A 23255-nucleotide genomic window follows, 5' to 3' on the forward strand; every position below is an offset into this window, starting at 1 on the left:
TTCCCATCTGTGAAATGGGAGTAATAATTGTATGAACTTCTTATCATTGGTCTGATTGAGTATTATTGATAAACAGTGCTGGTAAGCAGTAGGCATTATTTAAAGTGTTTTAGATAAATACAAATCTGCAAATTGAGGGGGGAAAAGATGTCATTTAACTGTCCAGCAAAAGGAAAATGGTTAAGGGAATTTGGTGACATCCATCCCATGGAATTTTCTGGGCCATTTACACTGAGAAACATGATATGAATGCTACTGCTGTGTCTGAAGAGGAAAAAGATCACACTGTACTATTTCAGTGGCCGAGACATGGAAGAAACCTAGATGTCCATCAACAGATGAATGGATAAAGATGTAGCATACATATGCGCACAGACACACACCCAGACACAATGGAATACCACTCAGCCATAAAAAACAATGGAATAATTGTTGGCTCAACATGGATGGACCTAGAGATGATCCCACTGAGGCAGACAACAACAAATTCCAGGTGAGATCACTTATACGTGGATTCTAAAATACAACACAAATGAACTTACTTACAGAACAGAAATAGACTCACAGATCTAAAAAAAGAAACAAACTTACGGTAACCAAAAGGGAAAGGGAGGTAAGGAATAAATTAGGAGTCTGGCATTAACAGATACAAACTACTATATATAAGATAAATAAGTAACAAGGTCCTACTGTATGGCACAGGGAACTATATTCAGAATCTTATAATAAACTATTGATATAATGGCAAAGAATATGAAAACACATATATATATTTTTATATATACATAGGTATATACACTGGAGAAAGAAATGGCAACCCACTCCAGTATTTGTGCCTAGGAAATCCCATGGACAAAGTCTGAGCCTGGTGGGCGACAGTCCATGGAGTCAGAGAGTCAGACACGACTTAGCAACTGAGCACCTGTATCTGTGTGCGTAACTGAATCAATCACCTTGCTAACTAACACAGAACTGTAAATCAACTATACTCCAATTAAAACTCTTTGCCCTCTGGACCAGGGGTTGCAAACTTTTTCTGGAGTGGGTGAGATGGTAAATATTTTAGGCTTTGCAAAGCCAGATGGTCTCTGTCACAATTATTCAAATTTGTAGCTGTCGTGTGAAAACAGCCAGACAGTATGTAAATGATGAGTGTGGCAGTGTTCCAATAAAACCTTGTTGACAAAATCATGCAGCATGTGGACAGTGGGCTGCTGTTTGCCAACACTTGCTGTGCGAATTATACAAAAACTGTGTCAAAAAAAGATAAGGATTGAAAGGAAAGCAGAAAAAAAGGAAGAAGTTCTCTCAGAGCACTGGAACCACAGGTACATTTTTTACATGTCAATTTCTTTAAGGCTGTAGTAGCCATTTTTAAGAAAATTAAAAAAAACTTTAGAGCTGGGTACAAGCTATCAATAGCAACAAATTAAGAGATTTCACAGTTCCATTAGACTTTTAAAAATAAGTTTAAATGGGGAAGCCCAGCTTTCATATTAGGCTGCACAGAAAAGGTGGTCTATGAAGTATGGCCAGCATGGAACTGAATCTAGCTTCTCCACCTTACTAGCTGTGTGACCCCAGGCAAGCTTATCATCCTCTCCGTTCCTCTGTTTCCTTGTTTATAAAGTGAGGGTATCAATGGCACCAACAAGCATGCAAAGGCCTAGCACTGAGCCTGGGGCCCAGTAGACCCTCCATATAAAGCATCAGCTCTCACATCCACAGGACTCACACAGGCCAGATTGCACTGACCGTGGTCTTTATCATCCCCAGGAACGAGGTATGCTTTACTTCCCAACTAAGGAAAACCCCTCCTATGGTTTTCAGGTTTGGTTTACAAAAGGATACAGAGCAACTTGAACTCCACTTTCATTTAATAAATCGTACTCCACAGGACTTCCCCTGGCAGTTCAGCGGTTAAGACTGCCTTCCAAGGCAGAGGGTGTGGGTTTAATCCTTGGTCAGGGAGCTGAGATCCCAGATGCCTTGTGGCCAAAAAACCAAAACCAAAACATAAAACAGAGGCAATTGTTGTAACAAACTTAACAGAGACTTTAAAAATGGTCCACTTAAAAAAAACAAAAAAACTTTAAAAAACAATTTTTTTTCAGTAAATAGCACCCCAGTTGTGAGAAGAACAGTCTAAGGAAGGCAGCTGGTAATAGTTAATTAGTGTTAGTTGCTCAGACATGTCCAGCTCTGCGGCCCCATGGACTGTAGCCCGCCAGGCTCCTTTGCCATGGAATTCTCCAGGCAAGAATACTGGAGTGGGTTGCCATGCCCTCCTCCAGGGGATCTTCCCAAACCCAGGATCAAACCCAGGTCTTCTGCATTGCAGGCAGATTCTTTTACCGTCTGAGCCATCAGGAAACTGGGTTTGTTCCAAATGGGAGTTTTCAGAGTAAGTGAGTTCTTGGAGCAGCACTGGCTGAACCCAGGGGAGACCCACGGCCCTGTAGGGGCTCAGGCACCAGCATGCCTCTTCCTGGCCAGCCTTGAGGAGGCAGAAGGACCACAGCCCTCTCTTTTTGGCATCTAAGGCTCAGAGTCAAAGGCCTTTTTAAATTAATCCCTCCAGGGCTCCGCAGCCCACACCTGAGAAAGTCCGCAGCGTGTCCTGGGAAAGTTGTGGTCCTTCTCCATCCATCTCTGCAGCCTCACCTCTCACTGCCTCCCACCTCCTCTTTCGGAGCCAAAGCTCCCCGGGGCTCCTTGTACACACCATGTGGCCTCTCCCCTCAGTGCTCTTCTTTGCCTGCTGGCATTCACTCATCAGCTCCACATCACTACCTCCAGGAAGCCCTCCAGGATTTTTTCAGAGAGTAACAGGCTGAGAACTAACACTGTTGAGCATCTTCCAGGTGTAAGTCCCTGTGCCAGGCGTTCGCACACAGCTCATGGAGGTCTCCCAACTCCTCTTAAGTAAGAATGACGGTCTTCTTTACATAAAGAAATCAAGGTCCTTACATGACCTGCCCAAGGTCACACAGAAGGCAATCAGGCGGCCTCATTCTCCCCAACAGTCCTTCAGCAGAGCCCGGGAGTTTAGAACTGTCTCCCTTCTGCTGGAGCTGCAAGGTGGTGTCCGCTGAAGAGTCCAGAAGAGCCATCCTCTGCACCACGAACCCCTGCCTCGCGTCCAGATGCCTTAGAGCACCCTGAGACCTTCCTCCAGGAGCCTTCGCCTCCCTGGAGTCTAAGGTCAATCGTTAGCAGGCTGTGCAGATTATAATTAGCACAGGCCGGTTCCTGCCAGAGCTTCAGACGCCAGGTTCACGACGTGTTTCTGTGAAGCCAAGGGCATCAGCCTTGGGGACTCACTTGTTCCTCACTCTCCGGGGGAAAGGGCACCATGAGGAGGTCACCTGCGGGGGTTAGCCAGGTCCATTGTAGAGGCAGAGGTGCCCCCTTGGACGTCAGCACCAGGAACTACCAGCACCCCGGGAGAAGCCACGGGGGGCTCTGGAGCAGCGTTTCTCCCAGGAAAGGGGTGCTTGGCACTCCTGGACTCCACTCCTTCCGCCCAACGGGCCTGTGTCTGGGGCTGAGCTCCCCATCAGTCCCAGCAGACAACACCCTACTGTGGTGTGCAGTGCCAGACTTCTCTCCCTCCTTATGCCCCTGATGCAGGGGGCTTAATCCCTCTCCCCAGAAGAAACTGGGCTCTCTGACAATCCCTTAGCAGAGCCCCTGGTCTTCCTCCTCCTGCCAGGCAAGCTCCCCCACCCAGCGGTGGGGAGGGGTGGTCAGCACGTGAGCCTGGCTCTTTGCACTCCCACTGCAAGGGCCCGGGGCAGACATACGGGGCTTCCCCCACCAGGCACAAAAACACCACGTGGCCTTCTAAACTGCGTTTCCTTCCTCTTGCACAATGCTAGCTTTGGTAGATTTTTTTTTTCCTTTTTTCCTTTTGGACGTTTACTTATTTCTTCGGTTGCATCGGGTCTTAGGGCGGCAGTCAGGATCTTCGTTTCATCACGTGGGATTTTTCTGTTGCAGTGCATGGACTCTCTAGCTGTGGCTCTCGGGCTTAGCTGCTCCACAGCAAGTGGTACCTTGGTTCCCCGATCAGGAATCAAACCCACATCCCCTGCGCTGCTAGGTGGATTCTTAACCATTGGACCAACAGGGAAGTCCCCTTTAGTGGATTTTCTTGCACGGACTGATAGCCTACCAGGTTTGCATGAAAGGCAAATGCTACCCTCCTGAGTAGACCACACTCAACAGTAGGGCTGCCACCACCCAGGGGAAGGTGCATCCTTTCTGCGTCCATGGGAGGCAAGCCACACATGCTGGGCCTGAACCACTTCCCCTCCACGGACCTGCGGCCTCCAGCCCACCAGCAGCTGCCCAGGGCTGGGTGATGCCGCTTCTCCTTTGCATTTTGTTCACAGCAGGTGACCTCCTGATAGGGTCTGTTTACTTAGTGCTTGCTGGTTGAAGGTTGATGATTCTAGAACCTACTAGAATGTAAGTTCCATCAGAGCAAAATATCCAGTTGTGTCCATTCTTCCATCCCTCTGTCTAGCATAGCATCTGGTGTGCAGTAGGCGCTCAGCAAGGAGGTGGTGAGTGAATGAATGAATCTCTGCTCTGTGTATTCAGCGCCCTTCGTTTGTCCAAGAAACCTTTATAGGTGCCAAGTGGTGCAGCAGAGAAAACACGAAACTAGGATTTTCCCCTGGGGAGCTCACCACGTGTGTGTGGGGGGAGATGAACGAACAGAGAAATTAGGGGGTTAACCTTCTGCTCAGAGGGTACACAGCATGGTAAGACTGCCGAGGGTGGGAAGGGCATGCAAGACAGGGAACAGCATGTGCAAAGTAGCAAAGCATGAACTGGCTTCCAAGTAATGTCTTCTCTTGGCTGTACTAAGTCTTTGTTACTAAGAGCAGGCCCTTTCCAGCTTTGGCAAGCAGGGGCTGCACTCTCGCGGGGCACGGCTTTCTCACTGTGGTGGCCTCTCTTGCTGCGGCTTTAGGGCACACAGGCTTCAGTAGCTGTGGCACGTGGGCTCAGCAGCGGCGGCTCCCAGGCTCTAGAGCACAGGCTCAGTGGTTGTGGCCCACAGTCTTAGTGACCCCTCAGCATGTAGGGTCGAACCTGCGTCCCTGCCTTGGCGAGCAGATTCTTAACCACTGGACCACTGGGGATGTCTGCAGCTGAGTGCTTTGTCCCCAGCATGGAGGAAGTGAAGGCAGAGACCCTCAGCTCTCAGTCCTTCATCCCTATAGCATTTACTAACCGCTCTGTGCACAGGGACAGACAGGGACCACCGGAGGATGGGGTGGTTCCTGCCTTCCTGTGCTCACAGACTTGGGGACAGCAGAGTCCTTCATCTTTTGTGCACAGGGGCTCACTGTCCATCATGACCCAGGCTGCCCAGAGCTGCAGTCAGGATGGCAGAACTCTGACTAACTAGGGGGACCCACCCATCCTGGTTTGCATAGGGCTTCCCTGAAACTCCAGGACTTTGGCCACTTCGTGCGAAGAGTTGACTCATTGGAAAAGACTCTGATGCTGGGAGGGATTGGGGGCAGGAGGAGAAGGGGACGACAGAGGATGAGATGGCTGGATGGCATCACTGACTCGATGGACGTGAGTCTGAGTGAACTCTGGGAGTTGGTGATAGACAGGGAGGCCTGGCGTGCTGCGACTCATAGGGTCAAAAAGAGTCGGACACAACTGAACTGAACTGAACTCCCTGGCTTTAGCCCCTAAAGTCCTGGGTCCCCGGAGACCCCTCAGTCCTGGGCAAACTGGGAACAGCTGGTCACACTTCCACCTTTATGTCCCCTCCCAACACCGCTCCCCCTACATTCCCGATACCCTTCCCCCTCTCAGCCACTGACAGGTGGCGGCTGGGTTTCCAGCAGCCTGTGTCAAGGGCAGCTTTTCTCCAGGTAACAGAGAGGGAACAGAGGGCACAGTGATGGGTGAGTCCAGGTCCTCCCTTCTCTGATCAGCCCACCTCCCCCAGGGGCTGCAGGCTCTCGGATCCCGTCACTGTTTCCCTTGTCTGAGCTTTATCTCCAGAAGCCTCCCGATCCAAGGTCAGGCTTCCTCCCTAGCCTTCCTCTGTGAGCTCAGAGACCCACACCCACGGTAAGCGCCCGATGCACGTGCTAAGTTCAAGCAACAGGCAGCTAATGTTGCCTTTTCTATCATCATTTTACAGAAGTGAAAATGAAGGCATAAAACTGGTCAGGAACCCACCTTTGGTATTTACTTCCCAAGATCCTGATGATTTCATTTTTCATCCAGCCTTCCAGAACCTTCCCCACTAGCTCTGTAGAGCCACACACCACAGATGCTCTCTCCCAAGGGGACTCAGAAAAATGTAAAGTCTTGCACGGATGCCTATTTCCAGGCTGGGGCTTCTAAACCAGAGCTCCATGCAGAGCAACAACATTCCCCCTAAGATATTCACAGAGCCCCTCAGCCTGGTCCCTCCCCAAGCTGCTGGAGGGCTGTGAGGTCCCCCAAATGAGGCTGGTCTCCCCAAGAATCTGAGGCACAGTGTGGAGAAGTTACAAGAGTCCAACTCTAAAGGAAAAGATGATTAAATTAACCACATCCAACAAGACCCTCAAGAAACTAGATTTATTCTCTGCTCTGGTCCCCTGCAAGGGCATCAAATAGAAAAAGATAGATCTTTCAAGACACCATCTTCTAGCTTTACCATTTATTATTAGCTCGCATCCTTGGACGAGCTCTGTAACTTCTCTGGGCTAAGCCACCTGCCCAAGTTTCCACAGCCAGCCCAGGAGTTCCCCCATCAGTTTCCTCCCCTCGTAATGCTAGACCTGATATTGCTGACAAACGAACTAAGTAACTAACACTCGGGCTCCTCCTCCATAAAGTGCCAAATAAAACCTACTGTGCAGGGTTGCTGATAAAGGAATAAAGTGTCCCCGGCCACCTGTACTCTTGAACTCCATGGAAGCGAGAGGAAACAGCTAAGGCTAACCTTTCTGAAGGGTGTGCTCTGTGCCAGGAGTGAGCTAAGTCTTGTAACACTTATTTCCTTGATGTGATTGTTCTCACTACTATCGTCTCTCTACAGATGAGACTACTGCGGCTCAGAGAGGCCAAAGCTTTTGAGTTTTTTTTTAAAGGCTTTAGCCTTGAGATACTGAAACACCCACCAGGTGGAAGAAGTTAATTCCGCGATGACCAGACTGTATCCATGACAGAAGCTGATCTATCTTCCACAATTCCCAGTACCGACCTCAAGAAAATGTGAACAAACTGGGAATTCCCTAGTGGCCCAGTGGTTAGGACTCCACGCTTTCACTGCCAATGATGTGGGTTCCATCCTAGTTGGGGAACTAAATTTCCACAAGCCGTGCAGCATGCCAAAAAAAAAAAAAAAAGAAGAAAGAGAGAAGAAAGAAAAGGAGAACTGACCTTGGACCTGAAAATTAACTGTACTTTAATCAGTCAAGATAATGCTGATCAGACCATCCCATGACCACTTTCAAGATGACTGTCAGAGCTGACTGTACTATTCTGCATGTAGCTCCTGACCTCATGTGCACTTCTGAAACTCCCCTTTAGAAGTTTCCGCCCCTGGTTGACTAGGGGAAGTCAGTTCTTTGGGACATGAGTCCACCTTCTCCCCAGGATTGCTGGTTTCCTCTAAAAAGTATCTTTCCTTTTATACAATACCTGTCTCTCATTACTGGATTCTTCATCGATGAGCAGCTGAACATGAGTTTGGCAACAAGATCATGGTAAGTTTGCACTTACCAGGTTTGTGTAGCAATGTCTCCAGGAAAACAGCCTTGGTGGAGTGCTAGACCTGGGTTCAATTCTTGGGTTGGGAAGTTCCCCTGGAGAAGGAAAGAGCAAACCCACTCCAGTGTTCTTGCCTGGAGAATCCCATGGACAGAGGAGCCTGGCAGGCTACAGTTCATGGGATCGCAAGAGTCGGACACGACTGAGCACTATCTTCATTGGAGTGCTGGACAGGGAGTTCCCCAGCTTTCCTCTAGGACTGAGGGAGGTAGTGATGGACACGTGCATTGGAACAGAGCACTGTCTGGGGGTGCCACGGAGTAAAGGAAGACAGGGGGACCCTTTCACTATGCATTGTCACCCTCTAGTCCACTCCCCCATATGAAACTTCCAGGCCATCTGCCCATCTTTTTAGGCAGCTATGGTGAGTGTCCCTTGGACCCATCAGAGTGTCAGGCCTTGAGGGGCCCTTGGAAGTCATTTAGTTCCATGTTTTCACACATTTTGGCCATTTGTACGTCACATCCATGCTTTGGGCTACATCTGGGGATGCTTGCACTATTATTTTTCCCATTCATTTGTAAAACACTTAACCCACTGAAACTTAAAATGATTTCAAGAGGGGACCTTTTATTTTTACTTTAAAAGGAAAGCCAGGGTGACAGTCAATTGGCATGTATAGAACATCAAAAGGAATAAATGCAATGAATATAAACACTTTATATAATTCTATCTGGTAGTCAGGGCATGGAGAGAGATGGACACGTGTCAGAGAGGTGTCAGGCCAGACCAGCTCCACACCGAGATGGTCTCCGTACAAAATCCAGTGCTTCCCAACCATTCCAGTGCAACAGTACCACATGGGGAGCTTTTACTAAATACAGATAAGCAACCCCAAGTCCAGAGAGTCACCCATTAGCCTCGGGTGGCATCCAGGTGATTATAAGAACATCGGATAATCAGAAAGATGAAAAGTCAAAAGGAAGGTGGAAAAGGGAATTGGATCACCTGTGCTCTGAACTTGTGCCACCACAGGCATCCTGTCAATTACAGGTAGCCCCTGCCTCCCGCATCCAGACTCAGAGCTCTGGCCTAGTTTGAGCCCCTGTGCTGTACCGAGAAGGACCCCGAGGTCGGGCTGGGAATAGGGCAAACGGAACTGAAGTGGCGGCATTGAATTTTTTCCCATAGTTAAATCTATGAAAGAACATTGCATAGAAAGATGCAATCTATGAAAGATTGCACTGGCTGTTAGGAATGGCTGGGACCTTGGGAGGGAAAATCAAAGACTGAGGAATGCGGTCTGCACCCTGCACACCCCAAGAGTCCTCTGAGTGGACAGCCTCGTTGGGCCCACTCCAGCCGCTCGCCCACCCACGGATGGGCTTCAGCCAAGAACACCTGAGCCTGGGTTGACTCACCAGCAGCTGCGCTAGAACCAACAAGCCCCAGTGCCAGGGTCAAGGCAGGTGGAAGCGCCGAGCTCACTTCCAAGTGACCCACACTGTCGCCAAAGTCACCTCCCAGCGAGGGAGCACCTCTGGGGAACAGGGAGTGCTCAGAGAGGCTGGAGAAGGAAATGACTGGAACTGCTCTAAACACCAGCGTGGCGCTGGGACTGTCTTGTCCAGCTGTGACCATGTCGGGCCCTCACAGCAGCTCTGCAGCGAGGGTATGACCAGCCCCCTTGGACCATCGAGTTAGCCAGGCCCACGGGGCTTATGTGACTTGCCAAGACCACATGGCAGGTGGCAGGATCAGGATCCCAGCCCAGGCCTGTCTCATCCCAGCATTCCAGGCTGCTGGCCCCACACCTCAGGGCAAGGAGCAGAAGAAAAATCAGGCAAAGTAGAACTCTCTACTGCATAGGGAGGCAGGTGACACTGTGCTCTGTGGGCAAAACCACTGATTAAGGATCCCTTTGCAGCTCATGACACAGGCTCACACATCCCAAGCGCAATTAGGAGTGTAGCACGCGTGCCCCCGCTTTACAGACAAGGCAGTGTTAGGCGCCCAGTCGTGTCTTGACTCTTGGCAACCCCATGAAAGGTAGCCCACCAGGCTCCTCTGTCCATGGGACTCTCCAGACAAGAATACTGGAGTGGGTAGCCATTCCCTTCTCCAGGGGACCTTCTCAACCCAAGGATGGAACCCATGTCTCCTGAATTGGCAAGCGGATTCTTTACCATCTGAGCCAGGGAAGCCCAACCAAGAAGGGAACTGAAGCCCAAAAGGACAAAATTAAAAGGTTTACTTGGGCCCCCTCCCAGCTCCCCGAGCTTTGAGCTCTCTGAGCCGTGGCCCCAGGAATGGGGCAATCTAAGGTGCTCACCTCCCCAGCCAGACTCCTCCCGCCCAGGCCAAGGACGTGTTCAGCTCACTCAGGCAAACTGAAGGGATGCAGCTGCCCAAGGAGAGCGGCTTCCAGGCCGAAGGGCCAAGACCTCAGCACAAACACGTGCCTTTACGGCTCCTGAAGCAAAGCCGGCTCCAGCCAGGAGCTGCTTCCAACAGCGGACAAGTAGAGGAACTCCCGGGGACACCCTCCCCTCCTCAAGGGAGCATGTCGCCAAGCAAAGACATGGCCTTCAGGTGGTTTTATCCAGAAGGGAGTGGAGATGAGACACCACAAAATGGACTTCTTCAAAAATCCATGTCCTAAAATTACTTCTGAGCAAAGTTCAGTTTGAAATCAACAAACAGATAAAAAGGCAAGTTATGCAAACCAGGGTCAATGGCTGCCTGGTTCTGAGGAAAGGAATTTAACCCAGCAACCCCAAACTGGCTCACGTCCAACCTACAACAACCGCCGACTTGTGGTCACCAAGTTCTCGACAGCTCTCAGGTCCAGGCTGGGAAAGGGCGTGGGCAGGGCAGGGTGCTCCATGGCGTGCCCCACCTCTGGGGAACCCACGGCATTCCTGGACCCTTATGATGCTGCCCACTCAGGTTGGGTTTCCTTTGAGGAATGCCCTGGCAATGTGAAAGCCTTTGGGAATTGCAGAGAAAGAACTAGAAGCCTGGTAAGGAGGCCTGAGCTCTGGGTCTGACTCACCACGTCCTGCCCAGTGCGCACTCCCAGACTGGAAAGGCCAATGAAGGCTGATGCCTGAACCCTGGGATCAGATAATCTGAGTTCAGTTCCTAACTCCGCTGTTAGCTAGCTGAGGACAGGTGAGTCAACCTCATTGTAAATGGTACTATCAGAGCACACGTCACGAAATTGTTGAAAAAACAGAAAAAATGCAGAGTCCAGGAAGGGCTGCATGCGTGGTGAGTCACTTCAGTCCTGTCTGACTCTTTCCAACCCTTGGACTGTAGCCCTCCATGCTCCTCTGTCCATGGGTTTCCAGGCAAGAATACTGGAGTGGGTTGCCATGCCTTTCTCCAGCAGATCTTCCTGTCCCAGGAAGTGAACCTGCATCTCTTACGTCTCCTGCATCGGCAGGTGGGTTCTTTACCACTAATGCCACCTGGCAAGCCCTTGGTAAGAGCTAACCAGATGCTAACTGACAGAAAACCAAGCGAGGCAGCTTACAGGGTACCCTGTCCACTCCATCGGCTTGGACCTTCATTCATTCATTGATCCATTCACTCATTCCGTAAGGTGCGTTGAGCTGCTACTAGGACCAGACTGCTCTCAGGACAGGAAAACACTCACCCTCCGGGCATTTTCAGTTAGATGAGATAGAAGACAAGCTCCACAGTAAATAACTTAGATAACCTCAGGTAGTGATAAGTGCTAGAGAGACAATGGAACGGGGAGACAGGGCAGAGTGGTGTGGGGGCTGGGGACTGGGTAGGCTTACTGGGTGGGCAGGACAGTCTCCTGGAGGGTGTGGCTGTGAGGTGAGATTTCCATGAAAAGAAGGAGCAGCCTCTCTGAAAGGTCTGGGGAGGCACTCTTTAGGCAGAGGGAGGAGCAGGAAGGAAGACCCAGTAGGCAATGCTGGGCTTGCTGAGCAGAGACAATAAACAGCAGGTCTGTGTCCCAGAGAAGCCAAGGGATGTGCCCAGAGTTCCAAGGCCAGTCCCCAGAGAGGCCAGGCAAGTGGACTGTTCTCCAAGGAGATGGCAGGAAGAGAAGAAGGGGACGACAGAGGATGAGATGGTAGGATGGCATCACCAACTCAAGGGACATGAGTTTGAGCAAGCTCCGGGAGTTGGTGATGGGCAGGGAAGCCTGGCATGCTGCAGTCCATGGGGTCACCAAGAGTTGGACACGACTTGGCAACTAAACAACAACAGTCAAGGAGACGGTGCCTTGACGAGGGCCGCAAAGGGAGCTGGTGGGGGACACCTTCTCTCCCCAGCCTCAGGTCATGTCTTGAGAACCCACCTTTCTCTTCTGTGTCCTAGGAATTACTCTGATGTGCCCTGCCCACTTCATTCAGGGTGCTGTGAGCATCAGCTCCCCTTGAGTTTGTCAGATCTTATTTTGTGGTGTAAAGACTTTTCATTAAATAATAATATGCTCTCCCTCTCTGGCTGGGATGTGAGCATAAATAATTCTGTGACCCTGCCTTCACGGAGGTCCTAAGCTAGTTGGGAATCAGACATGAAAACTGAAAATTATCTATCACGCGCAAAGCGTAATGAGACCCTGAAAACAGAGCCTGTCTGAACGGTCGAGGATGGCTTTTTGGAGGAGGTGAGGCCTAGCCAGCTGTTCGCTGGGGAGGTGACAGCTGGGCACAGGTAACCGCTGTAGCATCGGTCTGGAGGTGGGGAAGATGAGGATAGGTATGGGACCTCCTGGGACCTGGAGGCAGCCCAGTGGTAGAAAGCGTGAAGTGTCAGCCCGTAGGCTGGAGGCCTGGGACTTAACCTTTAGGTCAAGGGGCTCATCGGAAGCAGATAAGCAGGGAATTACCTGATTAAGTGACCTGGCCTCTCCTGGTGGGAGAAAGCGGGCAGATTGTAGCCACCAGGCTGAAGATCCCCAAACACCTACTGTGAGGCTGTGGTTCCTGGATGAGAGGAAACATCCAAATTTTAAGACACCAGTCGTGTAAGACTCTTTGTGACCCCAGACTGCAGGCCGCCAGGCTTCTCTGTCCATGGGATTTTCCAGGCAAGAATATTGGAGTCGGTTGCCACTTCCCACTCCAGGGTCAAGGCATCTTAAAGTGAAAGTGAAGTTGCTCAGTCGTGTCTGACTCTTTGTGACCCCGTGGACTGCAGCCTACCAGGCTTCTCCATCCATGGATTCTCCAGGCAAGAATACTGGAGTGGGTTGCCATTTCCTTCTCCAGGGGATCTTCCTGACCCAGGGATTGAACCCGGATTCTCCCGTATTGCAGGCAGACGCTTTAACCTCTGAGCCACGAGGGAAGCCCACTCCAGGGTCAAGGCATCTTAGAGATCTTCTAACTCCAACCTCCCATTTTAAAGGTCAAAGAGCAGGAAACAGAGACTGGCCCAGGTGAAGGTCAAGTGGGTCTGTGAATGGCATGCTCTTTGCATCATCACAGACAGGCCAGCGCTTTGTAATAACAAGGAAAGAGGCTCCCCCCGGCCACCCCCCGCAGTGAGTCAGTCCTGTTGCATTATTTCAGCAAATGTCACTAGGGAGGTGTGAAGACCTTTCCAGGTCTCACATTAAACTCCTGACTTAAGAGTTCAACCAGAGGCAGGGCCCCCTCACGCCCCACCCCCACCCACCAATTCCAGGTGGACCTAACCCAGAAGATCAGCCTCCCCATCTTCACCGTGCAACCACCCTGAACTGTGTTACAACAAACAGACGTTTAGGGAAGGTGGTTGGTTGTAGGGGAAAGGGTATGGGTCCAGGGGCCAGAAGACACCGTCTCAGGTCCCACATGGGCCCTGAGGAATGTAAGACACTTGGGCAAGTCATTCCTGGAGACACAGTGGCAACTCAGTTTCCCCAAAGGTAAAACGATGGGCTCCTATGAGATTCTCTCTCAGGTTCTGGCATTTTTTTATTCTCCAGTGCAGCTGTTGCTGCTAAATATTTCTTGAACATTACACACTCAGGCTCTCCAGGCTCGTACAGGAAGGGTTTGTTTCCTAGCCTCTAGGCTACCTTCCTGTGTCAAGTTCTTCCATCGGGTCCTCACAAAAGCCCTGCCCTCCAGGGAGGTATCACCAGCTCCACTGGCCAGCTCCAGCTGACCCGGGTCACAGAGCAGGGCTGGGATCTGGCCCCAGGTCCCCGCTGCCCAGGTGAACATATGTGTCCAGGCACAAGGGCTCCCTCCAGGGAAAGCCAACCCCTAAAGCCTCAATCCTGGGACACCCATCCTTTGACTCCCGTTGGTCAGAACAGACACCTCTGCACACAGAAGAACATCTTTGATTTGGGCAGACAGAAGGTGGCCAGGAATCACTAGGTCCCAAGATGGGATGGTTTCCCCCATTCTCAGCGCACCCTGTCACAAAGAGAGCAAGTTTGGCTGAAAAGCAGGGAGCCTGATGGTTAGCTCCTTCAGCATTCAGAGCCTCCCTGGATCTGGGTCCACCAGGCCGGGCCATGGGGGCTCTGGCTTCTGAGGAGTGAAAGACGTGCTCATACACAGCACATTTTTTAAAAGTCTCTTGGTAGTCATGTTAGTTCTCCCTTGGAGTGAAACTCCTGCCCCATTACACACCTGCTATGTGATCTGAGGCAAGACAGTTAGCATCTCTGAACATGTCCCCATCTGAAAAATGGGAATCAACACATCCATGGCACTGAATTGCTTTGGTAACTAACAAATATACCAAGCACACCCTGCAAAGAGCAAGAGGAGTAAGGGGAGCCCTAAGAGGGCTTCCAGGAAGAAAGGCACTGCTTGCAAATTTCCTTTGATGATGTTCCTGTCCACCTAAGCCCTGGAAGTGCTGTGGTCATCGCATGTTGTAGCTCTCCTCCGACTTTTTGAAATTAAAACAATCGCATCAATTTAGCCTCAGATATAACCTCCTGGTTACATTATATTAAGCTCCTGGTTTCCCTGCCTGGAGGAGGCCGTGGCCCTTGCCGTAGCGGCACAGGTGTGGTGGGTGGTGTCCTCATAAGAGTCACACAGGTGTGGCAGCAAAGTGTCTGCTCCAACTATGTGCCTCGCATTCCCTCGGCCGTGAGACCAGCAGATGGGCCCAGGGCACCTGAGGTTCTGCCAGGCTAAACAGGTCAGAATTTTCTGACTCAGAAGCACAATTCGTGAAGCCAGGGCTGTAAAAATTCCTGTTGATCATCTGAGATGTAGATCATTAAGGTCACTTTCTTGTTATGACTTCAGAAGAGGGAGGTTACTCCTCAGTGAGAAATCAGGTGTCTGCTATACAACAGGATTTGTGTCGGTTTTATTTATTTTTTTAAAATCCAGCCAGAATAACATGTGAATCTGGGAAGAGTGATCTTCTAAGACAGCTTTTGTGAAAATGCTCCATATTATCTTCTAATTTTATTTGTATGTATGATTTGATATATGAAAGTGAAAGTCGCTCAGTCATGTCTGACTCTTTGCGACCCCATTGACGATATAGTCCATGGAATTCTCCAGGCCAGAATACTGGAGTGGATAGCCATTCCCTTCTCCAGGAGATCTTCCCAACCCAGGGATCGAACCGAAGTCTCCTGCATTGCAGGCAGATTCTTTACCAGCTGAGTAACCAGAGAATCCCTTGTATATGTATCTAATGTATATTAGATACATATATGTTATACACATTGTATATGTATATAATGTTTTTCTTATTTTGTAAGTGATGAAGCATAAATTTAAAAAATTTATTTATGGCTACACAGCATGCAGGATCTGTGTCCCTAACCAGGGATCAAACCCAAATCCCCTGCAGTGGAAGCGTGGAGCCTTACCTACTGGACCTCCAGGGAAGCCCCAAAAAATATTTTTTAAGAAGGCCCACAAGCCCACAGAAACAGGGAATCCCACTGAGAAGGGAGAAAACTGATCCTTTACCCTCTCCTCCTACCAAAGATTGTTTGCATTATCATTTCCCTGCCTTTTTTTTAACCTCCTTAAATTTGTGAAACATTGTCTATACAGAGAGGTGTGCATGAAATATACCTATACTCCGAAGCAATTACAAAGTGAATTCCCTAGTAACCACCCCCTCCCACCATGACCCTCTCAATCCCAATCTCCTCTCCCGCAGCCCAAGGTGATACTTGACTTGTATTCAAGGTTATCACTTTCTTGCTTCTTTGCCATCATTTCACATCTCATGTATATATATTACTAAACAACTCGTGTTAGGATGCTTGTGTTTTGACCTCTAATTTCCTGAGCGGCTCTCTGCCTTTCCCCCGAGTCTTTCAAAGTATTTTAGGGACGCTAGGATTCCCTTTGCCAAATCTGCAGCCCAGAAATACACGTGAGAGGTGCAGGCCACACTACATTGTTACAATGACATTAGGAGGATTAGCATTAATAAAAACCAGGATAATGCCTCTTTCTGGCGTGTTCCCACCATCCTGGGCATTCTGCTGAGCGTTTTCCCCAAATGTCTCACTCACCCTCCCAGCAATCCCACAGGGAGGTGTTGGGACCTCTTAACTCTGTTGTAGAGATGACAAAACCAAGGTTTCCACTGCCAGGACTGTCCGCCCGTGTACTTCCTAGCTGCTCATTGCAAGGGAATTCATCCCGAAGTCTTGAAGCAAAGGTTCCTTGGGGGATGGGCAGAGGTGGGGAGGGCGGCTACATACTTCCCTAACTTCCAGTGGCTCCCCTCAGGTTCTTCTCTCAGTGGTCCAGCTGGGCTCCTTTTAGATGTTATAGGGGGAGAAAAAAAGGTTTGGAATCCACTTCTTTTAGCAAATGCCAAAGTCTTAATGGCAACTGGATCCTGCCTCATCAGTACTGTTCTCCTGATAATTAACATATAAGATTGTCCTGAGACAGGCGGTGTGGTTGGAGTGAAGAGCATCCAGCCCTGAGTTCAAGTACACTTCAATTAAAAAAAGAAAGAAAAAGAAAAGAAAAGAGGCTGCCCTGAGTTCAAATCCTGGCTCTACCACTCCTGGCCTCGGAGGAATCTCTCCCTTCATCTGCACCTGGGCCAGGAGTGGCAGCCTGGCCCGCAGTCAGAATCCTAGGAGATGAGAGACAGGAAATGCTTCCTGAGCCTGGAGTCCCCTGGAGTCCCTTGCTGGCCCCTCTGTAATCTCTCCGCTGGGTCAAGGACCAGCTTTCATGGCTGGAAGAGCTCAGAGGGAGGTGATCCAAGGCCACCCGCTATTTGACAGACATGGGAACATCAAAGCAAAGGGGAAGAGGGCAGAATTGAGGAGGGGAGGATGCTCAGGTGTCCCAACCAGACCCCCGCCATCACCCCGAACTGTGACACCTGCTCCCAGGGGCTGAGTCTGACACCCCACAGAACGCTTCTGAAGGCGAGTCCCATTTAATTCTCTCAGCAGGTGCTACGGTCATCCCATCTCTCGACGAAAGAAACTGAAGCTCTGAAAGGTGAAGTGACGTTTCTACGGTCACACAGCTGGGGAAAGGTTAACACAGGGCTGGGCCAGCCAGTCTGACACGTGAGCCGCACAGGAGGCCCCTCTGCCCACGGGGCTCCCAGGGGCTCCAGGCCGCTTTGGAGGTGACTCTGGGCCTGCCCGGTCTGGCCTCACCAGAATGGAGGTTATCCCGCAGCCAAGCCATAATTCCCCAAAGCCCCCACCCCAGGTTTCTGTATCTGGAGGCCACCCAGACAAGGACAGGTCCCCAGCTGTGGCAGAACATGCAAAGCACCCGGGCTAGAGGCTTGTTCCCATGGAGATGGAAGGAACTCAAACTTCCCCTCAAGGGTGCCTGCAGGGGCTAGAGGCCAGCCTGTACCCCCAGGCAGAAACCTGAGCCCAGATTCTCACCACTCCCCCTCTGAGCCACCGGCAAATCCGCAGGGCCTCTCCTCAGGACCCCCAGCAAGACAGGGATGAGTTCCAGAAATAAGCCTTCCTGGCCCACACCCGCTCCAGCTGCCCTCCAAGGGGCCTCTTTGGCTGCAAACAAGGCCCCGGGGCCAGCAGCCTTGGCGCAGCTGTGGCCGTCTGCCTGAGAGCGGGCCTGCCTGAGGAATGCACAGAGCTACACGTGTCAGAGAGACCCACGGGGGGCACAGTTCCAGGAAACAGAGCAAAACCGCCTGTTTATGCCGCGCACCTCCCTGCTCTGCCTCTCAGCTCCTGACCACTGATAGCCAGCCGTTGGCTGTGCCCCCAGCTGTGCAGGAGGTGAGGCTGGACCCTTGCAGAGTTAACTTCTGTTCTTGGCTGTGTGGCTCTGGGCAAATCACTCGCTCTCTCTGGACCTGTTTCCTCTCCTCTTAAGGTGTGAAGGAGGCTGTGCCGCCAGGCTCAGAAAAGCATCGATTTTGTGACTGTCCTCCTCCTTTTCTAGGAGGACATTCCGAGAAATGTGGCATGCCCCTGTGGGCATGTCAGGCTCCCCAACTGGCAGCCCTTGGCTGTAAAACGCCCATCAGTAGTGCCAGGAGGAACCTGGGAGAGGGTCCCAGGGCAGTCCTGGGCCAGCGCTTCAGGACCAAAGTAGTAAAACAATGACATTCATGATCACCCCAGCCGGGCTGTAATCCCCGCCATAGAATTTTGGAGCGGAGGTCAGTGGGCTGTGCGGGGCACTCAGTACTAATGGATTGGCCAAAGGGCCATATACACCAGGTCCGCTGTTCGGAATCAAAATCTGAAGATTCTTAAGAGGAATCGGCAACCATCTGGGGCTCCTTCAGGCCCTACAGGAGATTTCTGGTCTCACTCTCCCCGCCTTTAGAGATACTGGGATGAGGCTCAGAGAGGCGGAGAAGCTTGCCCAAGGCTGCACAGCTCCGGGGATTCTGAATGAAACCAGTCCTGCCTGCGAGTGCGACTTCCCCTTCCCACCGCGGGTGCGGTGATCTCTCAGGCAGGCACTACGGAGCGAGCTCGCGGTGGCCGGGAGCGGGTATTCCCGCCGGCGTTCACCGCCCGGGTCGGGGACACGCGGCGCAGTGACAGGTCCGCTTGCCCCAGGCGGAGGCAGAATGAAGACTGGAGGCGGCGCCCGACCCCGCGGGGACGTGCTGCCCGGGGCTTACGGGCTGCTCCTTCGGGGAGGGTCGGGGAGCGAAAACGTTCGGGGATTTCGCAGGCGGCAGGGAACGGTTGGGTTTAAACTAAAAATACGCGCCCGCCCGCAGCTGTCACAGCAGGGCCCCCGCCCCCGCGCCCCGGCGCGCCTCTCCAGGTCCCCTTGACTTTCGGCGATCACGATTCCTGGCGTGGGGTTGGTGAGGGGGGTCACCAGGGCTGGGCCGGGGTGGGTGTTGAGGATCCGACCCTCCGGTCCCTGTTCTGGTCCCCCGGCCCCACGCCACTTACCCGGACTGGAGCTTGCAGGAGCGCGGCGCCGCGGGCAGTCCGGGCCGAGCCACCCTCCTCCTCCCTGCGTCCCGGGCGGCTCCGGAGCGGGGCGGGGCCGGGGCGGGGCCCGGACACGCCCCCGCCCCGCCCAGTCCCCTCCGGACCCGCCACGCGAGCCGCCCCCAGGGCCCTGCCGAGGCGGCTGGGCAGGCAGGAAAGAGGCGCGCGGCGATCCGCGCGCTCGGCGGAGGGCCCGGGGGCCCGGGCTCAGCTCGGCGGGAGCCTTCGCAGACCCCCTCCCCGGGGGTGCAGGGGAAGAGAGCGCTGTCATGGGGACTCCCGACTCTCACCCCTGGTCACGCGCCCAGGGCTGCCCTCTCCCGCTCGGGAGCCGCCCTGAGTCCTGGCCACCTTCCTGCCTCCGCCTGGGTCTCATCCTTAGAGACGGTGCGGAGCTGCCGAATTCCTCTGTGCGCCTAGCCTTAGGGAGGGGGTTGGGGGCCTGGTGGGTCTTGCCCTCTCTGAGCCGAGGTGGGGGCAAAGGCTGGGACACCCCTCTCCCGGAGGCGCGAAATCCAAGGAGGAAGTGACACCTATCAACCAGCCTGACGGTGGGGGCGCCCCATCCGGCCCCTCCCACTCCACCGTCCCGGGAGCCTCCAAGCCAGGGATGTTCCCGCCCCAGGCTCCGGTGGGAGGACCCCAGGATACCGAGGGGAGGCGATGGGGGCTGAGTCACCAGGAATGTGAATCCCGCCCGTGATCGACCTCCCACAGTCCCCAGGTCCACGAATGTGCTCTCCTCGGCCTCCCCGTGCGCCCCGCCCCTCCAGCGGACACTTCCTCCGACGCTTCGGCGAATCCCAGATCCAGGGACTCCCAGCTCTTTAACCTCTTAAATCTTATCCGCCTTTGCCTTTGTGCTCCCAGCACTTGCAGGCCTTTGGACCGTCCTCCCCGCCAGCGCTGATCTTTGTCAAAGTAGTAATTAGAGGTTTGCGCGAGAGGTTCCGTTTCCTTTGAATGGAGATGAAAGCGACTCACGTGAAGGATACAACTTGCAGAACCCTTGTACCACGTGAATTCCAGTCTTCACAATTTAGGTGTGGCTGCGCCCATTCTGCAGATGAAGAGTTAGGTGGTTGTTCTTCAGTCCCTCAGTCTATTCCGGCTCTTTGCGACTCCATGGACTGCAGCAGGCCAGGCTCCCCTGTCCTTCGCTATCTCTGGGAGCTTGCTCAAACTCATGTCCACTGAGTTGGTGATGCCATCCAACCATCTCATCCTCTGTCATCCCATTCTCCTCCCGCCTTCAATGTTTCCCAGCATCAAGGTCTTTTCCAACAAGTCAGCTCTTCGAATCAGATGACCACAGTATTGGCGCTTCAGCTTCAGCATCAGTCCTTCCAATAAATATGCTTGATTTCCTTTAGGATTAGGGCTTCCCTGGTGGCTCAGAGTCTGCCTGCAATGTGGGAGACCCCGGTTCGAGCCCTGGGTCAGGAAGATCCCCTGGAGAAGGAAATGGCAACCCACCCCAGTACTCTTGCTTGGAAAATCCCATGGATGGAGGAGCCTGGCAGGCTACAGTCCACAGGGTTGCAAAGAGTAGGACACAACTGAGCGACTTCACTCACTCTTCCTTTAGGATTGACTGGTTGGATCTCCTTGCTGTCCAAGGAACTCTCAAGAGTCTCCTCCAGCACCACAGTTCAAAGGCATCAGTTCTTTGGCGCTCAGCCTTTTTTCTTGTCCAGCTCTCACATCCGTACATGACTACTGGAAAAACCATAGCTTTGACTAGACGGACCTTTATACGGACCTTTGTAGTCAAAGTAATGTCTCTGCTTTTTAATATGCTGTCTAGGTTGGTCATAGCTTTTCTTCCAAGGAGTAAGCATCTTTTAATTTCATGGCTGCAGTCACCATCTGCAGTGATTTTGGGGCCCAAGAAAATAAAGTCTGTCACTGTTTTACTGTTTCCATTGTTTCCCCATCTATTTGCCATGAAGTGACGGTAACTGTCCCAAATCTAAGGCTTCCCCGAGGGTGTTTTCCTCTTTTGGTTCCTTAGTGAGGCTGATAGGCTCTCTATCAATGTTTGTTGAATAAATCAGTGTAGAAATCAGTGTCCTAAGATTAAATTGTAAAGCAAGACCAGTGTGTGTGTGTGTATGTGTGTGTGTTTTCCAAATGGAGGGCAAGGCAAATTGTTTTCCAAATGCCAAAGCTCAAGAGTTAAGGCTGGGTTAACTAGCCTGAGTTAAATGCCTGAGTGTCAGCCACACCTCCTACTCAGAACCCATTTACTAAGTTGTAATTATTCACAGGGTCAGAGGAGATACACACAAAGGGCCTCTTTCATCCTTGCCCTTCGATTATTCTAGATGTCCAATTGTGTTTCCTATTATCACCCTGACTCCTGTGGGGTGCTACCACAGGCTTTGGGATTACAGCAGTCTAGCTGGAGGTACAGACGGCGTTCAACAATTATTACAATCCTGGGCATCTGGAAAATGTGCTTTGCTTTCCCAATGCTTCCACATGTATCTCCTCGTTAAATCTCTGCGAGGATCCTTGCCATAAGTTACGAAAAGTTTAATGAGTTCTCTTCTGATGGAAAGAGGTCAGGTGATTTGCGCCAGGAGGATGAAGACAGCTCTGACAACACTCCTGAAAGGTTGAAGCTGAGAGACGGTTTGGTTTGTTGCACTGGGGAGCCGAAAGCTCAGGCTCTGGTGCCAAACTGCCCAAGTTTGCAACTTTCAGCTCATTACTCAACCTTGGTTTCCTTTTCTGTTAAGTGGGTCTAATAATAGCCAGCTCTCTTGAATGGTTTTGCGCTTGGTATTGTGAGCACCCAGCTCACATGAACTGTTCTGGGGGCCGTAGGCTCAGGATGGTTCCTGGCAGACAGCTATTCAGTCTTTTTGTTTGTTTGTTTGTATTCTGAGCCACAGGGCTTGTGGGATCTTAGTTCCTGAAAGGGGTTGAACCCAGGCCTTCAGCCATGGAAGTGCAGAATCTTTACCACTGGACTGCCAGGGAATTCCCTATTCAGTGTTTCATCAGACATTTCCTGAGCACTACTACGTGTTAGCCCATAGGAATATGGAGAAGGATGAGTCAAGGACGGTCACCCGGAAGGAGGTCACAGGGCAGGGATTCTATGTCCAAGGGGCTGTCGCCTGAACAGGGTAGCGTGGTATAGAGACAGACTGTCCCTCTCACTACAGAGCATCAGCCAAAGCTGAGAGACCCAAATCCCAGGCCCAGTTCTGCTGCTTGACTGAGGGAACCTTAGCAAGTAACATTGTAGGACCTTATTTTCCCATCTGTTAAATGGGGATAGCAATAATATTTCATAGGCAAGAACATATGAGATTAAAATATATTATAAACTGCAAAATACCATGCAGATGTTACTAGTTTTATTATTATTATTAGCTTTAGCTTTACAGGGCTTAGTGCTTTTCAGGATAGTTTACTGTTGCTTTCTTTAAGCCTGACAAAAATGAGACCCTCCTTTTTGTTCATTCTCTGGCACACTTAGGCCACTTCAAACAGTGCCTATGGAAGGGGAAAAAGTTGAGTAAGCAATATAGAAGAACGGGGGAGTTTGCAAGTAGGAAGGCTATAAAAACTTCAACTCATTTGTCTTTTCAGCATTACCCACTGCTACAGAAAAGAGTGAAGCTTATCTGGAAAGAAAATTCTGGCAAAGACGACGGGAGAGCCCCTGTGCCGTCTCTGGAGTGGAGTACAGGAAGCCCCACCCAGGCCTGCCTTTCAGAAGTGGCCCAGAGAGGGAACCACAAGGAGGCCCTAAAATGATGCCTTTTGGAAATTCTGACTCATTTGGCGGCGGGGGTTATTTATGCCACGTTCAAAAGGTCTCCCGAGGAGTGAAATATTGACTGTTCTTCCGCCATGTCTCTCCCCTGTGGCCAGCGTCTCCACCGCTGCGCACCCAGAAGCAGGGGCCAGTTTCAAAAGCCTGGAGAGGTTACTCAGTTTTGTTTCAAATTTGTCTCAGCTCGCTAACTGCGACAGCGATCCTGTGCAAGTCTTATTTTGTGTGGTTCTTAGTTGTTTGTGTGGTCAATCTCTACAGAAAGAGTACAACAAAAGCTGGAATGAGTCTTCTGGCGAATCCCAACCCTTGTGTGCGAGTGGGTAA

General features: G+C 51.5%; 1 protein-coding gene and 1 long non-coding RNA gene across 5 annotated transcripts in view; one reads left to right on the forward strand and one right to left on the reverse strand.

Moving 5' to 3' along the window:
* Positions 1-19134, reverse strand: part of SYNE3 (spectrin repeat containing nuclear envelope family member 3) — a 108633-nt gene extending 89499 nt beyond the window's left edge. For 2 of the 4 annotated variants that reach the window (XR_009597268.1, XR_006056889.2), the window contains exons 1-2: positions 19094-19134; positions 7756-7838 (exon numbers count right to left, since the gene is read on the reverse strand). The gene's annotated coding sequence lies outside the window, so the exon portion shown is untranslated. The remainder of the gene's footprint in view (positions 1-7755; positions 7839-19093) is intronic. The other 2 variants (XM_060401917.1, XM_042235442.2) reach the window with 1 other exon arrangement.
* On the forward strand, positions 1185-16160 carry LOC132658135 (uncharacterized). Its single transcript, XR_009597269.1, has 2 exons — positions 1185-1328; positions 7070-16160. It is a non-coding gene; the product is annotated as an uncharacterized LOC132658135 (long non-coding RNA).
* Positions 19135-23255: the final 4121 nt, after the last annotated feature.

The sequence above is a fragment of the Ovis aries genome, chromosome 18 (genome assembly GCF_016772045.2).
Source record: "Ovis aries strain OAR_USU_Benz2616 breed Rambouillet chromosome 18, ARS-UI_Ramb_v3.0, whole genome shotgun sequence".
In the NCBI taxonomy this organism is placed as follows: domain Eukaryota; kingdom Metazoa; phylum Chordata; class Mammalia; order Artiodactyla; family Bovidae; genus Ovis; species Ovis aries.